Below are 13,205 nucleotides of genomic sequence, written 5' to 3'. Positions count from 1 at the left end.
AATAAACTTAGTGGGAAACTCTTGGTTCCTCAATGAAAACTCTTGTTTTTCCGTAAAACTATCTCTGAAAACTAGGCAGCTTACTTGAGTTAGTCTAAACTTAACAGCTACTTAACTTGGACCAAACTTAGCAGTTTACTTGAGTTTTAGACTAAAACTAGTGGGAAATTCTTGGTTCCCCACTGAAAACTCCAATTTTTCTCAAAACTATCTCTGAAAACTAAGCAGCATACTTGAGTTAGACTAAACTTAACAGCTTACTCAAGTTAGACCAAACCAAGCAGTTCACTTGAGTTAGAATAAACTTAGTGGGAAACTCTTGGTTCCCCACTGAAAACTCTTGTTTTTCCGTAAAACTATCTCTGAAAACTAGGCAGCTTACTTGAGTTAGTCTAAACTTAACAGCTACTTAACTTAGACCAAACTTAGCAGTTTACTTGAGTTGTAGACTAAAATTAGTGGGTAATTCTTGGTTCCCCACTGAAAACTCCAGTTTTTCTCAAAAACATCTCTGAAAACTAAGCAGCATACTTGAGTTAGACTAAACTTAGTGGGAAACTCTTGGTTCCCCACTGAAAACTCTTGTTTTTCCGTAAAACTATCTCTGAAAACTAGGCAGCTTACTTGAGTTAGTCTAAACTTAACAGCTACTTAACTTAGACCAAACTTAGCAGTTTACTTGAGTTTTAGACTAAAACTAGTGGGAAATTCTTGGTTCCCCACTGAAAACTCGGTTAGACCAAACCGAACAGTTTATCTGAAACATTCAAGACATCTAATAAAATATTCATAACTATTCATAACCGCAGACATATTTCACACTGAAGCATATAATTTGGCTTTGAGTATTAGTGTGTAGGAGTAAGAGTTGTATAGGTAAAAGTAATTGTCCTTTGCTAGTGCTACCTGGTTGTGGGTTCGAATATCGCCGGTAGGCATGGACGTTTGATCATCACATCAAATCATACACGAGCAAGCTGGAAGTCTATGATGTCATCATCTACAATTTATAACAATGTTATAATATTAATAAATAAATCATACACTTAAATACATCACGTCACGAACATTCATTTCTAACTTTATCTCTTTTCTGTATAGGGCTACTTGTAATATAAATATAAAGAAAATGGCATAAATGTCCGAAACATGTTGTGATAAAATATTTCAAAAAAAGGGAACTGAGATTTTTATTTTCTTTATATTCATTTCTAACTATAGATTCTCAAGACACCTTTTTTGTAATTTCCAAGGAGAAACATCATCTAGGCCCTCAAAACAAAAAATCATGCATTTCAGAACCCAATTTAGAGACTTTTTCTTAATTTTCTTGACAAATGAGAACAGGTTACAAGTTTTTTATTGCAAGGCTGAGATGATTCTCACGAAGTGTGAAGGAGGTGGATAGTGAAGGTGGAAGACTGGAAGGAGGAAGAAGAGGAGGAGGAGGAGGAGGAGGAACACTTCGAGAAATTGTTCGATTTTTGACTGAACAGACGGTTGAGGAAAGATTTATGTCGACGACTTCCTTGACTTCTGCATGACCACCGGACATGTCAGGAGGTGACACTCACTCCTAATGAGGAGGCTCTTCCCTCCTGCTCCTCCTCCTTCTTCACCTACAGCTCCTTTTCTTCCTTCTCCTGCTTCACCTCCTTCTTCTCATCCATCACCTCCTTCTTCACTTCCTCCTCCTACTCTTCCACCACCTCCTTTTCTTACTTCACATTCTCCACCTCATCCTTCTCCACAACCTCCTCCTTCGCCATCTCCTTTACACCTCTTCTCCCAGCTGTGAGAACGAGATCAGTTCGCAGCTTCCAAGAGTGGCTTCTTCTGGTCTACTGAAGCAAGACACAACAAGCTGATTCTAGTGATGTATGGTTTGACTTCCGTGGTGTGTTGTTATCCTCCCACCCTGGGAGGTGCACTCATCAGAGAAATGGCAACACCTACCAGTTATGGCGTTAAATTAGGGCTGTTGCAAATGGGCACATTTAGGATGGGTTAGGTTCGAAATTTATTCGATGTTGAAGTGGAAATGGAGCTTTTTTCTGAGCTGCTAAGCTCATATCTGTGCGTACTTTCTGCCGTCCTCAATAATAGAAAGGTTTTGAATTTGGAATTTAATAGATCTCTCACTTGGATTTTTGTTCAGTTTCTTCTTTATTCTTTGAAGTTTTGGAATGGAGTTGGCCATACACTCATTGAGGTTGAGATGGATTCTAAACCCATCTCATTATTTTTTTTTCATTGAAATGAAATAGATTTCTCAATTGGATTTTTGTTTAGATTTCTATTTATTCGTAAAGTTGTGAAGTAATTCTCTAATCTGATTGACCGAGCGAAGTGAGGTCTAAGATTCAAGTCGACGGTTTGGCATTTCTCTTAATGTTTAAATGTTTGAATGTTTAAATGTTTATATGTTTTAATGTTGCGCATTTACGGCGAAACGCGGTAATAGATTTTCATGAAATTTTACAGGTATGTTCCTTTTTTAACTGCACGTCGACGTATATACAAGGTTTTTGGAAATTTTTCATTTCGAGGATAATATAAAAGGAAAAAGGAGCCTCCTTCATACGCCAATATTGGAGTAAAAATCAGACTATAGAATTATTCATCATAAATCAGCTGACAAGTGATTACACAGATGTGTGGAGAAGCCAGTCTATTGCTGTATTTCCATAAGGTCTATAGTTTCAATCAGGTACTTGTGGATGAGAATACTGCGTGAGGTCTACTGTTCACAGAACTACTAGTCTAATTCATAGTAAAATACCGTCAATATAAAACAGCAGAAGTTTACAAATTGAAATTGAGGATTCTTCAAATGAAAATCAAAAGGTTATGGTTTCTTGATCCATCCCGAGCTGCGATGTATTAACACACTTTTTCTATGTTTTTCACACGAAATGCAGTCAAATATTTGAGTGAATAATCAAAAACTTCTAATTAATGACTGTAGTACTTTCGAGAGTCTCGCGATCATTTTCAACAGTGAAATGACGGTCGTAAGTGATCAAAGTAGTGAATCGAAAGCCCACCCATTTTATAGTGAGTTATCCACTCATTAATATTTTTACTTTCCTTGCCCTACTACCATAGGTAAGGAAAGTATTGCTTTCCAAAAAAAATTTTGGTACCCCAATTTCATGTTTTCTATACGTTTCAAGGTCCCCTGAGTCCAAAAACATGATTTTTGGGTGTTGGTCTGTGTGTGTGTGTGTGTTTGTATGTGTGTGTGTGTGTGTATGTGTGTATGTCTGTGAACACGATAACTCCATCCTAATAACCGATTGACTTGAAATTTTAAACTTAAGGTCCTTAAACCATGAGGACCCGACAATAAGAAATTCAATAAAATTCAATTCAAGATGGCGGAAAAAATGGCGGATAATTACTAAAAAACCATGTTTTTCATGATTTTCTCAAAAACGGCTCTAACGATTTTCTTTAAATTTATACCATGGATAGCTATTTATAAGCCCTATCAACTGAAATGAGTCTCATTTCTGGGAAAATTGCAGGAGCTGCGTAATATTCTCGAGAAAAATGGCGGATAATTACTAAAAAACCATGTTTTTCACGGTTTTCTCGAAAACGGCTCTAACGATTTTCTTCAAATTCATACCATGGATAGCTATTTATAAGCCCTATCAACTAACATTAGTCTCATTTCTAGAAAAATTGCAGGAGCTGCGTAATATTCTCGAGAAAAATTGCGGATAATTACTGAAAAACCATGTTTTTCATGATTTTCTCAAGAATTATTCGACTGATTCATTTCAAATTCATACTCTGTATAGTTATTTATCAGCTCCATCAACTGGCATGAGTCTCCTTTCTGGGAAACTGATGGGGGGTTCACCCGATCCTTGAGAAATGGACTTTGTAACCTCCTTCTCGTGCATGAGGTAGGTAGGTAGAGCAGTCTATGAAAATAACACATAGTCGAGATATTTCATCTGTAGAACAGCTATTTTGACGACTTTTAAAAAATCACCGGATTTCACAATTTACACAAAGGAAAAAGTACTCTGAAAACAATTATATACACACATATACAGTAGTCCGATCGTAGTTTCAAATAATCATGTTGCCGCCAATCGTCATTATGTTATTTCTCTAAATTATTGTCATTTAAGAATGAGGCTCCCAGTTCAATGAGCAAGGAAAGTTGTGTGAGTGTACCACACCAGATTTTTCAAATGAGTTTTGATTTTCTCCATTTTTTCTATGTTTTTCACACGACATGCAGTGAGATATTTAAGTAAATAATCAAAAACTTTTACTCACTGATTGTAGTACTTTCGACCGTCATCTCTTTCGTCGTTACAAGTAGTAATTGTGTGGAATATTTCGAATTAATTTATCAATGTAAGCCATCTAAATTCAAAATTAATAGTTTTAATGTTTATTTTGGACTGAAATTTCATAAAAATTGTACAAGTGAAATTCTAACCTTATCTTGGACTTTGTCACCTATAAATTTGGAATAAAAATAGCACAAGGACTACCTTATTATTTTATCTTTCAATGTTATTACATTAGTGTCATTTGCATTGTAAATGAATAAAATTGTAAATAAAAAAAATGACGGTCGAAAGTACTACATTCAGTAAGTAAAAGTTTTCGATTATTTACTTTAATATTTGACTGCATGTCGTGTGAAGAACATAGAAAAAAGTGTGAAAATCAAACTCATTTGAAAAATATTAATGAGTGAATAATTAACTATAAAATGGGTGGATGGGTGGGCTTTCGATTCACTACCTTGTTCACTTCAGTATACAACATTTTTCTAGTTTCTGTATTGTCATTATTCCTAGCATTATATGCCCTCGATATTGTATGATGGTGTTTGATACTGTATTATTTGTGTTTTAAGAAAAAAACTGTAATTTGTGCTGGAGTTGAAATAGCTGCAAAAGAGTAGTGTTGATTTGAAATGAAAATGTAATTGAAAAGAAAAGAGGAGAAGAAAGATGAATAAACATGGGAGAAAACAGGAATGAATGGGAAATATTAAACAATTAGACAGTGATAAGAAATCGATGATGTTGAAGAAGAGAAGAAGGAATAATTAATGAAAGTAGAATGGGAAATCTATATCAAGAATTATTCTTACATTATAAATAGGGATAAACTTGGAATAAAATGTCTACCAATGTCATGACCGTTTGATGGTAACAAGGTACAAATTAATAAATTACATTTCAAGCATTTTTTTCAATTTCTATTGCAATCTAGTCTAAAAAGACTAACGAGCAATTTTTTCCTAATATAATAATGGGTTAAATATTAATAAGATGGGTAGTTTTCACCAGGACTACCACTTCTAGCAAATAACTTGAAATTATTGACAAAAGATAATAATAGTAATAAAATATGCTATCATGTATTACAGACACACATTCAAATGATCAACATTTCAAGCTAACGATGAAAGGTATTTGCCAATTTTTCACACTTTAAGCCAATTAAACTATTAAAACAAAACAGATTATTAGTTCAAAAATCTAAAACCAATCTTAAGTCAATTAATTAAATTTAACTGTGTCTCCTCTATAATAAAATTATTATTATAAAACTTTCTATCACATTGATCAGTATATCGGCTTTCTAGATCTTTAAGAACAAGTTTTCAAAATAGATAATTCCATACCATATAGTAGTATACTGATAATCTACAATATATAATATATGAGTGAATATAGTAACACAGCGATTATACAGCTTCATTTTCCCGTTAAAATCTCTCTTTGGTATTTCTACAATTTCTCACCAAACAAGTAGTGACGTAATTTCATAGAATAAATGGCGTTCTATTGTTTAAATGGTGGATACAGTTAAGCTTTCACCAAAACAAATAAACATGAATTTTATGCATCGTTATCATTTAACTAATTTAATTGGTTGGAGACGTCTTTCTGTGGTAGAAAGTTGGATATGCTGCGACATTTTAACATGTTGTAGGTGTGTAATAATCGTTTTGTGCGTAGGCCATCAATCTTATGACGAAGATTGACTTGGAATGTTTGAATGAAAAGATTTATCAGTTTGTTGTTTTTACTGGAAATTGATAATTATAATGATTCATGATTCTCATGAATAATTCAGGATAGACGAATTCAATAATTTAAATATGAATGAGCCTGAAAGAATCTAAATATAAGGAGCAATCAAGCCATTATTGTACTATTGCCACTCATGAATCAGTATAAGTTTTTTTGAGAAAATCAGAGGCACCCTTAGAGTTTTACGTTGAGTTTACCCTTAAAATTTCGAAAGAAGATTTAAACTAATAGTTGTTGAAATAGATGTTTATTCTTTAAATATGTGTTGCTTATAGCTGTTTAAATAGGTGTTTTTCTGCACTGGAAAACCTTACAAAGAACTATTAGATGTCGTAATGTACATCTTTGTAACTTGTTTCTTACTCAATGAATTAATAAAGTAAAGAGTAATAGATTATTAAATGTTAGGTTGTTTTAATTGTGTTTATAATAAGTCAAACTCTTTGTCTATATATATATATAAAAGCGAAATGGCACTCACTCACTGACTGACTGACTGAATAACTCACTCACTCACTCACTCGCAGAACTAAAAATCTACCGGACCAAAAACGTTCAAATTTGGTAGGTATGTTCAGTTGGCCCTTTAGAGGCGCACTAAGAAATCTTTTGGCAATATTTTAACTCTAAGGGTAGTTTTTAAGGGTTTAAAGTTCGTCTTTTAGCATGTATATTCTTATTATTATCTTAATTATAATTGAAATAAGGCCATACCATATGTTAATATAGAACTATAATCTAGAGAGAGTACCTCTTCAAAACAGTTAACTGGTAACTAAATTCATAATTTTGTCAGGTTGGCATTAAGTTGAGTTGACTTTATTAGGTTGGCACCAAGTTGAAGATTGAAATGCATTTATCGCGGAAAAATTGATTGGGCACTGCTACTTCAATCAGAGCTATTCCTGGGAATATTATATTACTAGCCATCAGGCTTGCTTCGCTCGCCATATCCGTTTAGTCTGGACCCCCGACTGGATCGTCCTAACATATGATAATGCTCAAATGAAAAATGCAGGCGAGCGAAGTGAGCCTGTTGATCTCATTCTTGGACGATCTAGTCGGGGGTCCAGGGGGCGGAGCCCCCTGGCTAGACGGATATGGCGAGCGAAGCGAGCCTGACGGCTAGTGAATTAATAAAGTAAAGAGTAATAGATGAACAAATGTTAGGTTGTTTTAATTGTGTTTATAATAAGTCCAACTCTTTGTATCTTATATGGATATGTAGAACAATTCCTTCACTTCATCCAAAGAGGATCGGAAGAGCTTATCTAACCCTCTTTGCTACACAGAAATGACACATTTTTTATCAATTCATTAAATCAATAATTTACTGATGTATGTGATGGAAAGACTGGAAAGTTTCAAGATGATCTTTTCAATATAGTCAGTATCCCCAGCTCCAATAAATCAATTTGCTTCAACTTAAATAAGTTTGATTCTTAATCTCATAGCCCCGGTTGCACAAAAGCCTGATTAATTTCACGAGAATCAAACAGAGAAAGCCTTTTTGTTGAGACGACTTCTATGATTGGTTCTCGTGGAATTAATCACGATTAAAATTTAACCAGCTCTTGTGCAACCGGCACATAATCTGTCGTATAGTCTTGTCTAAAAGAATACAATAAAGTTGGAGATTTCATTGAAATTAATCCGAAATTGAACAGCTAGCTTCCAGATACCATAATATGGTTCTCGTTATGATGGCAGTGGAGAAATTTAACACACCGTTGCCGATTCTCTGCTTTGTCACTGCCTTCTATAGATGATGTCTGATACCGGTATACGGTATCTGATGTAATATTGACTGTTCATTCTTGTTTAAAATTATCAATTTTATTCTATTGGTTAAGTGAATATGTTTTCTAATGATTAAATTGATGAATTTCCATAGTTGAGATTAAATATATTCTGTTAATTGATTATATTTCTACATTGTCAAAACACGATCTATCAATATTCCGGAGCTAGAAAAGGATAGCGCTACCTGCTCTGTCTAATGATAGACTCGATAAGGGAAGCGACATATTCCCTTCTACCTGAGCTGAACCCATTATTCCAAAAGACCAACAAAAATCACCAGGTATAAACCGTGTTCTAAATTCATTCACATTCTATGAAACAGGGGTGTAAAAATGAATATACAATTGAACAATTGGGATGGGGAAATCCTCAACAACAATTATATTATTTATTTAATGACGTCATTTACATCCGGTTTAGTTCCGGTGATTGAAAAATTACACAAACGTAGCCTACAAACCAAAACTATTTTCACAGAATATGGTTAGCTTCTAGCTTCCACGTACTGTAGGTTATGACGCATCAAGTTAATGACTTTTGGAGGCACTTGACTTCAGATATTCATTTAACATGAATTTTATATTTGGAGTAGTTTGATGAAATAGGTGGGATTGAATAAAGATGGATAGGATAGGTAATTGTTGCAGTAATACAATTGTCTATGATATACCTATTGAGATAAAAATGTCCTTTATAGAAAATTAATTCTTAACAAAAATTCTATTATTTCCAGTTACAATTTAAGAGAGGTGAAACTTCTAGTGTTCGGGTATTATTTCTTCTTGATAATGTATAGTATTCAGTACTTCAGTATGCGGTCATAAAGCTTGCATATATGTAATTTTACTTATTATAAGAATATAATGAACTAGCCGTCAGGCTCGCTTCGCTCGCCATATCCGTCTAGCCAGGGGCGGAGCCCCCTGGCTAGATTGATTGATTGATTGAGTACTTTATTTATGTAGATTACAGTATATATTGTAATCTACATAAATAAAGTACTCAATCAATCAATCAATCTAGCCAGGGGGTTCCGCCCCCTGGACCCCCGACTGGATCGTCCAAGAATGAGATCAGCAGGCGAGCGAAGCGAGCATTTTTATCATATGTTAGGACGATCCAGTCGGGGGTCCAGACTAAACGTCTGGCTAAACGGATATGGCGAGCGAAGCGAGCCTGACGGCTAGTAATATAATATTCCTCTGATTGAAGTAGCAGTGCCCAATGAATTTTTCTGCGATAAATGCATTTCAATCTTCAACTTGGTGCCAACCTAACAAAGTCAACTCAACTTAATGCCAACCTGACAAAATTATTAATTAAGTTGCCAGTTAACAACTGTTTCGAAGAGGTACTCTATCTAGATTATAGTTCTATATTAACATATGGTATGGACATTTTTCAATTATAATTAAGAGAATAAGAAGAATATACATGCTAAAAGACGAACTTTAAACCCTTAAAAACCACCCTTAAAGTTAAAATATATCCAAAAGATTTCTTAGTGCGCCTCTAAAGGGCCAACTGAACATACCTACCAAATTTGAACGTTTTTGGTCCGGTAGATTTTTAGTGCTGCGAGTGAGTGAGTCAGTCAGTCAGTCAGTCAGTCAGTGAGTGAGTGAGTGCCATTTCGCTTTTATATATATATATATATAGATCAATAAATGACGATGAAGTATCTAGTGATAGAGAGAACTATGGAAGATAATAAATTTAGATAATGAGACAAAACTAGTGATTATTTAGAGACAATATTGTCATGTATGTGACCTTGTAGTCTGAATAAATGAATAATCAGCAATCTAGTAGTAAATAAGGCAAAGAAGAGAGAGAATAAAGTAGGAGAGATAGATGGAAAAGAAGAAGAAGGGTAGAGAATGAGAAACAAAAGAGTTGAGTGGAAAAACATGATATCAATAGGAGAGCTACGAGAATGCAAGATAACTTGAAGACGGTAGGTGGAGGATGACGACGTTAGGGAAGAAGAAGAAGAAGAAGAAGAAGAAGAAGAAGAAGAAGAAGAAGAAGAAGAAGAAGAAGAAGAAGAAGAAGAAGAAGAAGAAAAGTAGGCTAAGAAATAGACGAACTAGAAGAATCATTCATCATAATATTTAGTGGAATTAACTGTATATTCCATTCATTGAACAGCACATCCACCCATTATGTGTTCAATACGTATTATTGAGGATGCGATTTTCTAGATTTCTTGGAAATGAAGTGACATTTACGTAAATGAGGGAGTCTCCCGTGGTAATTAGTCATGTTTCAACCTCAAACAACTTTCAGGTGATGGGAATATTCTCAGGACTAGGATGACACATAAATTTATACATGACGTCAGTTCTATTTTTGTCTACAGGATCACCTGAAAACAATCAAAGGATTGAACAAAATTAGATTGGACTGAATTAAATTTAATCCAAATAAGTAGTAAGTAAATTCGTATGACTTTTGTTTGTGGGGAGGCCCTTGAGAGAAGGTGCCACCTCACCTGAATTTATAAATTAAGCCGTCAAAGGACCTTACGACTGTCATACATCAGCCGGGACCGACATTAAACGTGCTCATCCGTTAACACGGGACACGGAGTGACCTGGTCAAAAAATGTTAACTAAATGATTGATTGGGAATAATTTCATTTTCAAAGAAATATGATGCTATGTAACCATTTCCTTTATAAGGCTACTACAATAATAATATAATTGAAATGAAAAAATCTTCAAGTATTATTCCTAAAAATTAACTTTATGTTTTTTATTCCATTTTTTATAATCTGTGTATGTATTTTTTCGAACAAAATAGTTTGTTTCCGATCTTGAGTAGAATTAAACAAATAGAAAACTCTCAAAAAAGCATAATTTGTACATTTTCCAAAATGTATTTACAAAAGCTTTAACAATAATTCTAACAAACCCAGGTTACAACCAAATTAACCTCATTAATATTGTCAGATTTTTTAGTGTCATCTTTTAGCCTTTATAAGGCTACTGTCTGTCTGTAGTTTTCTGCTCGTAAGCAGGTCCTTCTATAAGGCTACTACAATAATAATATTTTAAAATGAAAAAATCTCCAAGTATTCTTTCTAAAACGTTATTTGATGATTCCAATCACATTTCTGGAATTCTGTGTTTGTATCATTTCGCACCCAATAGTCTGCTTCCGAACTTTAATATAAATAGAAGACTCTCAAAAAAAGCAAAATTTGTACATTTTCCAAGATGTATTTACAAGAGCCTTAACAATAATTCCAACAAACCCAGCTTACAACCGAATTTACCTCATCAATCATGTCAGATTTTTTAGTGCAATCTTTTTGGAAAAACCAGGAAGAAGGTGGAAGAGTACACTGAGTAGATGGAGAAAAAATAAGGATAGTGTGGGAGGACACTTCTAATGAAAAAAAGATGAATTACTACACAATTCTTACAAAGTGGCCTGAGTTTTTTGACTTTTGAACTTTGGAGGTGTGTTTTTTGTCAGGAATGCTGTAGCGAAATTCATTTAAAACTGTCAGCATTGGTTGAATGGGTGGCATTGATATGATTCCTTAACTCATGCTGACAGTTTAAATTCAATCTCACTTTAGCTAACCTTTTGTAATTCCCTTTTTTACGACTTCAGGGTCGATAAAAAACGGGGCTACCGGGTTTTTCTCGAAATTTCGTGCCGGTCCCTTCTGGTATTCTGTTGAAAAGGAATAAGCCATCAGTCCTCGAATGATAGCTAGGGATGTATTTTTTCACTTTCTATCATTTTTTACACATATCTCTTCCAAAGAGTGTCTACTAATTTTTTGCTCAAAACGCACTAGTAAAGGAATCAGTATGGAACTTTGAGAGAATGTAGCTTCAAAGAAAATGACCGACACTATCTTTCAGATAAAAAACATGGAGTAACAAATGAAGTAACATGGATACACAATTTTTTTAGGGCATGAGTTTGTAATAAAATGGAAAACTCAGAAAAGAGTTTTGTAAAGGAGCAGGTCGGGTATAGAAACTCAGTGAACATTTTCAAAAATTACTTCAAGGTGACTTCAGGATCATGTAAGTATTCTTTGATTTATGATTTATTAGCTGCACTTCATTTGAAAAGAAGGGAAAATTTCGCAAAAAACATACTCCAATTCAACACCTTCTAGTTGACGGTGTTGAAGCTAAATTTGAATTCGAATTGAACACTATTACGTGAGATTTTGTAGAATAGTACAATTATTGTTCCATAATCTAATTAAAATACAATATAATACAAAGATATAACAATATATATTTCATTTATTTGAGTTGAAGTTATTCAATCACATAGAATAGAAGACTGCCTCTATTTTTGAACTAGGAGGGCGAAGTTAGGGCGCAGTCGGCCCTATCTTACACTTAACCCTCCAATAGGAACTGAACTATAATTTAACAACGATACTTACTAAAAGAAATACAAAACAGTATTTTAAATGAAAAAGTTACATAGAGATAACGAGCTACAAGAAAATATGAAATAATATTACATTAAAAATTCTACTAAAATAAATATCTCCATTGTTTTCAGCTTTCGCATAACCAGACTTAATATCAATCCTGAAAACAAATTATTTTGTTGACTGTGATGCCCACATTAGCTCCTGGCTTGTGTGTGAGCATTGTTCTACACTTTTGAACGTTGTATTAGAATTAATTTGCTTCTCTTACTTGTAAACAATTTAGTGTAGACTGTTGAAACTCATAGTTGGGAATACATCGTAATTGTTACTTTCTTATTAAATATGAAGCTTTAGGCCCAACCATTGTTGCAAAAATTGCTAGTTTGCAGTTGCCTAGTTGCAAAAAAGCCGGTTAAATTTTAACTGTGACTAATTTCACGAGAACTAATCAGAAAAGGCCTTTTTGATAAGACGGCTTATCTGATTGGTTCTCAAGGAATTAATCACGGTTAAAATTTAACCGGCTTTTGTACAACCGGCAATCAGTGTTCATGGCTTCAATTCTATGTGATGTTGATATGATACAATTATTAAACATATCTGAATACAGTTTGGAATAGCACCAACCGCTCTTAGTATTTACAGAAGCTTGAAAAGCTTTCAACAGCTTCCAAAATGAAGCTGGCTGTGGATCAAAACTAATCTCATAAAAGCCGAACAAATTTATCGTCAGAGTTGAAACTTCCCTACATTTTTAATACTCACAATACTTTTTATATTGACCGGTGTAACACCAATGGTTTTGATTTTTGCCGGACTCCAGATACATTTCTCTCACTCTCTCAGTCATCCCCTCTCTTTCCACCTCTATCCCTCACTCTTTCTCTCTTCCACACACGATTTTC

The sequence above is a fragment of the Nilaparvata lugens genome, chromosome 13 (genome assembly GCF_014356525.2).
Source record: "Nilaparvata lugens isolate BPH chromosome 13, ASM1435652v1, whole genome shotgun sequence".
Lineage (NCBI taxonomy): Eukaryota > Metazoa > Arthropoda > Insecta > Hemiptera > Delphacidae > Nilaparvata > Nilaparvata lugens.
This window is presented reverse-complemented; position numbering follows the sequence as displayed.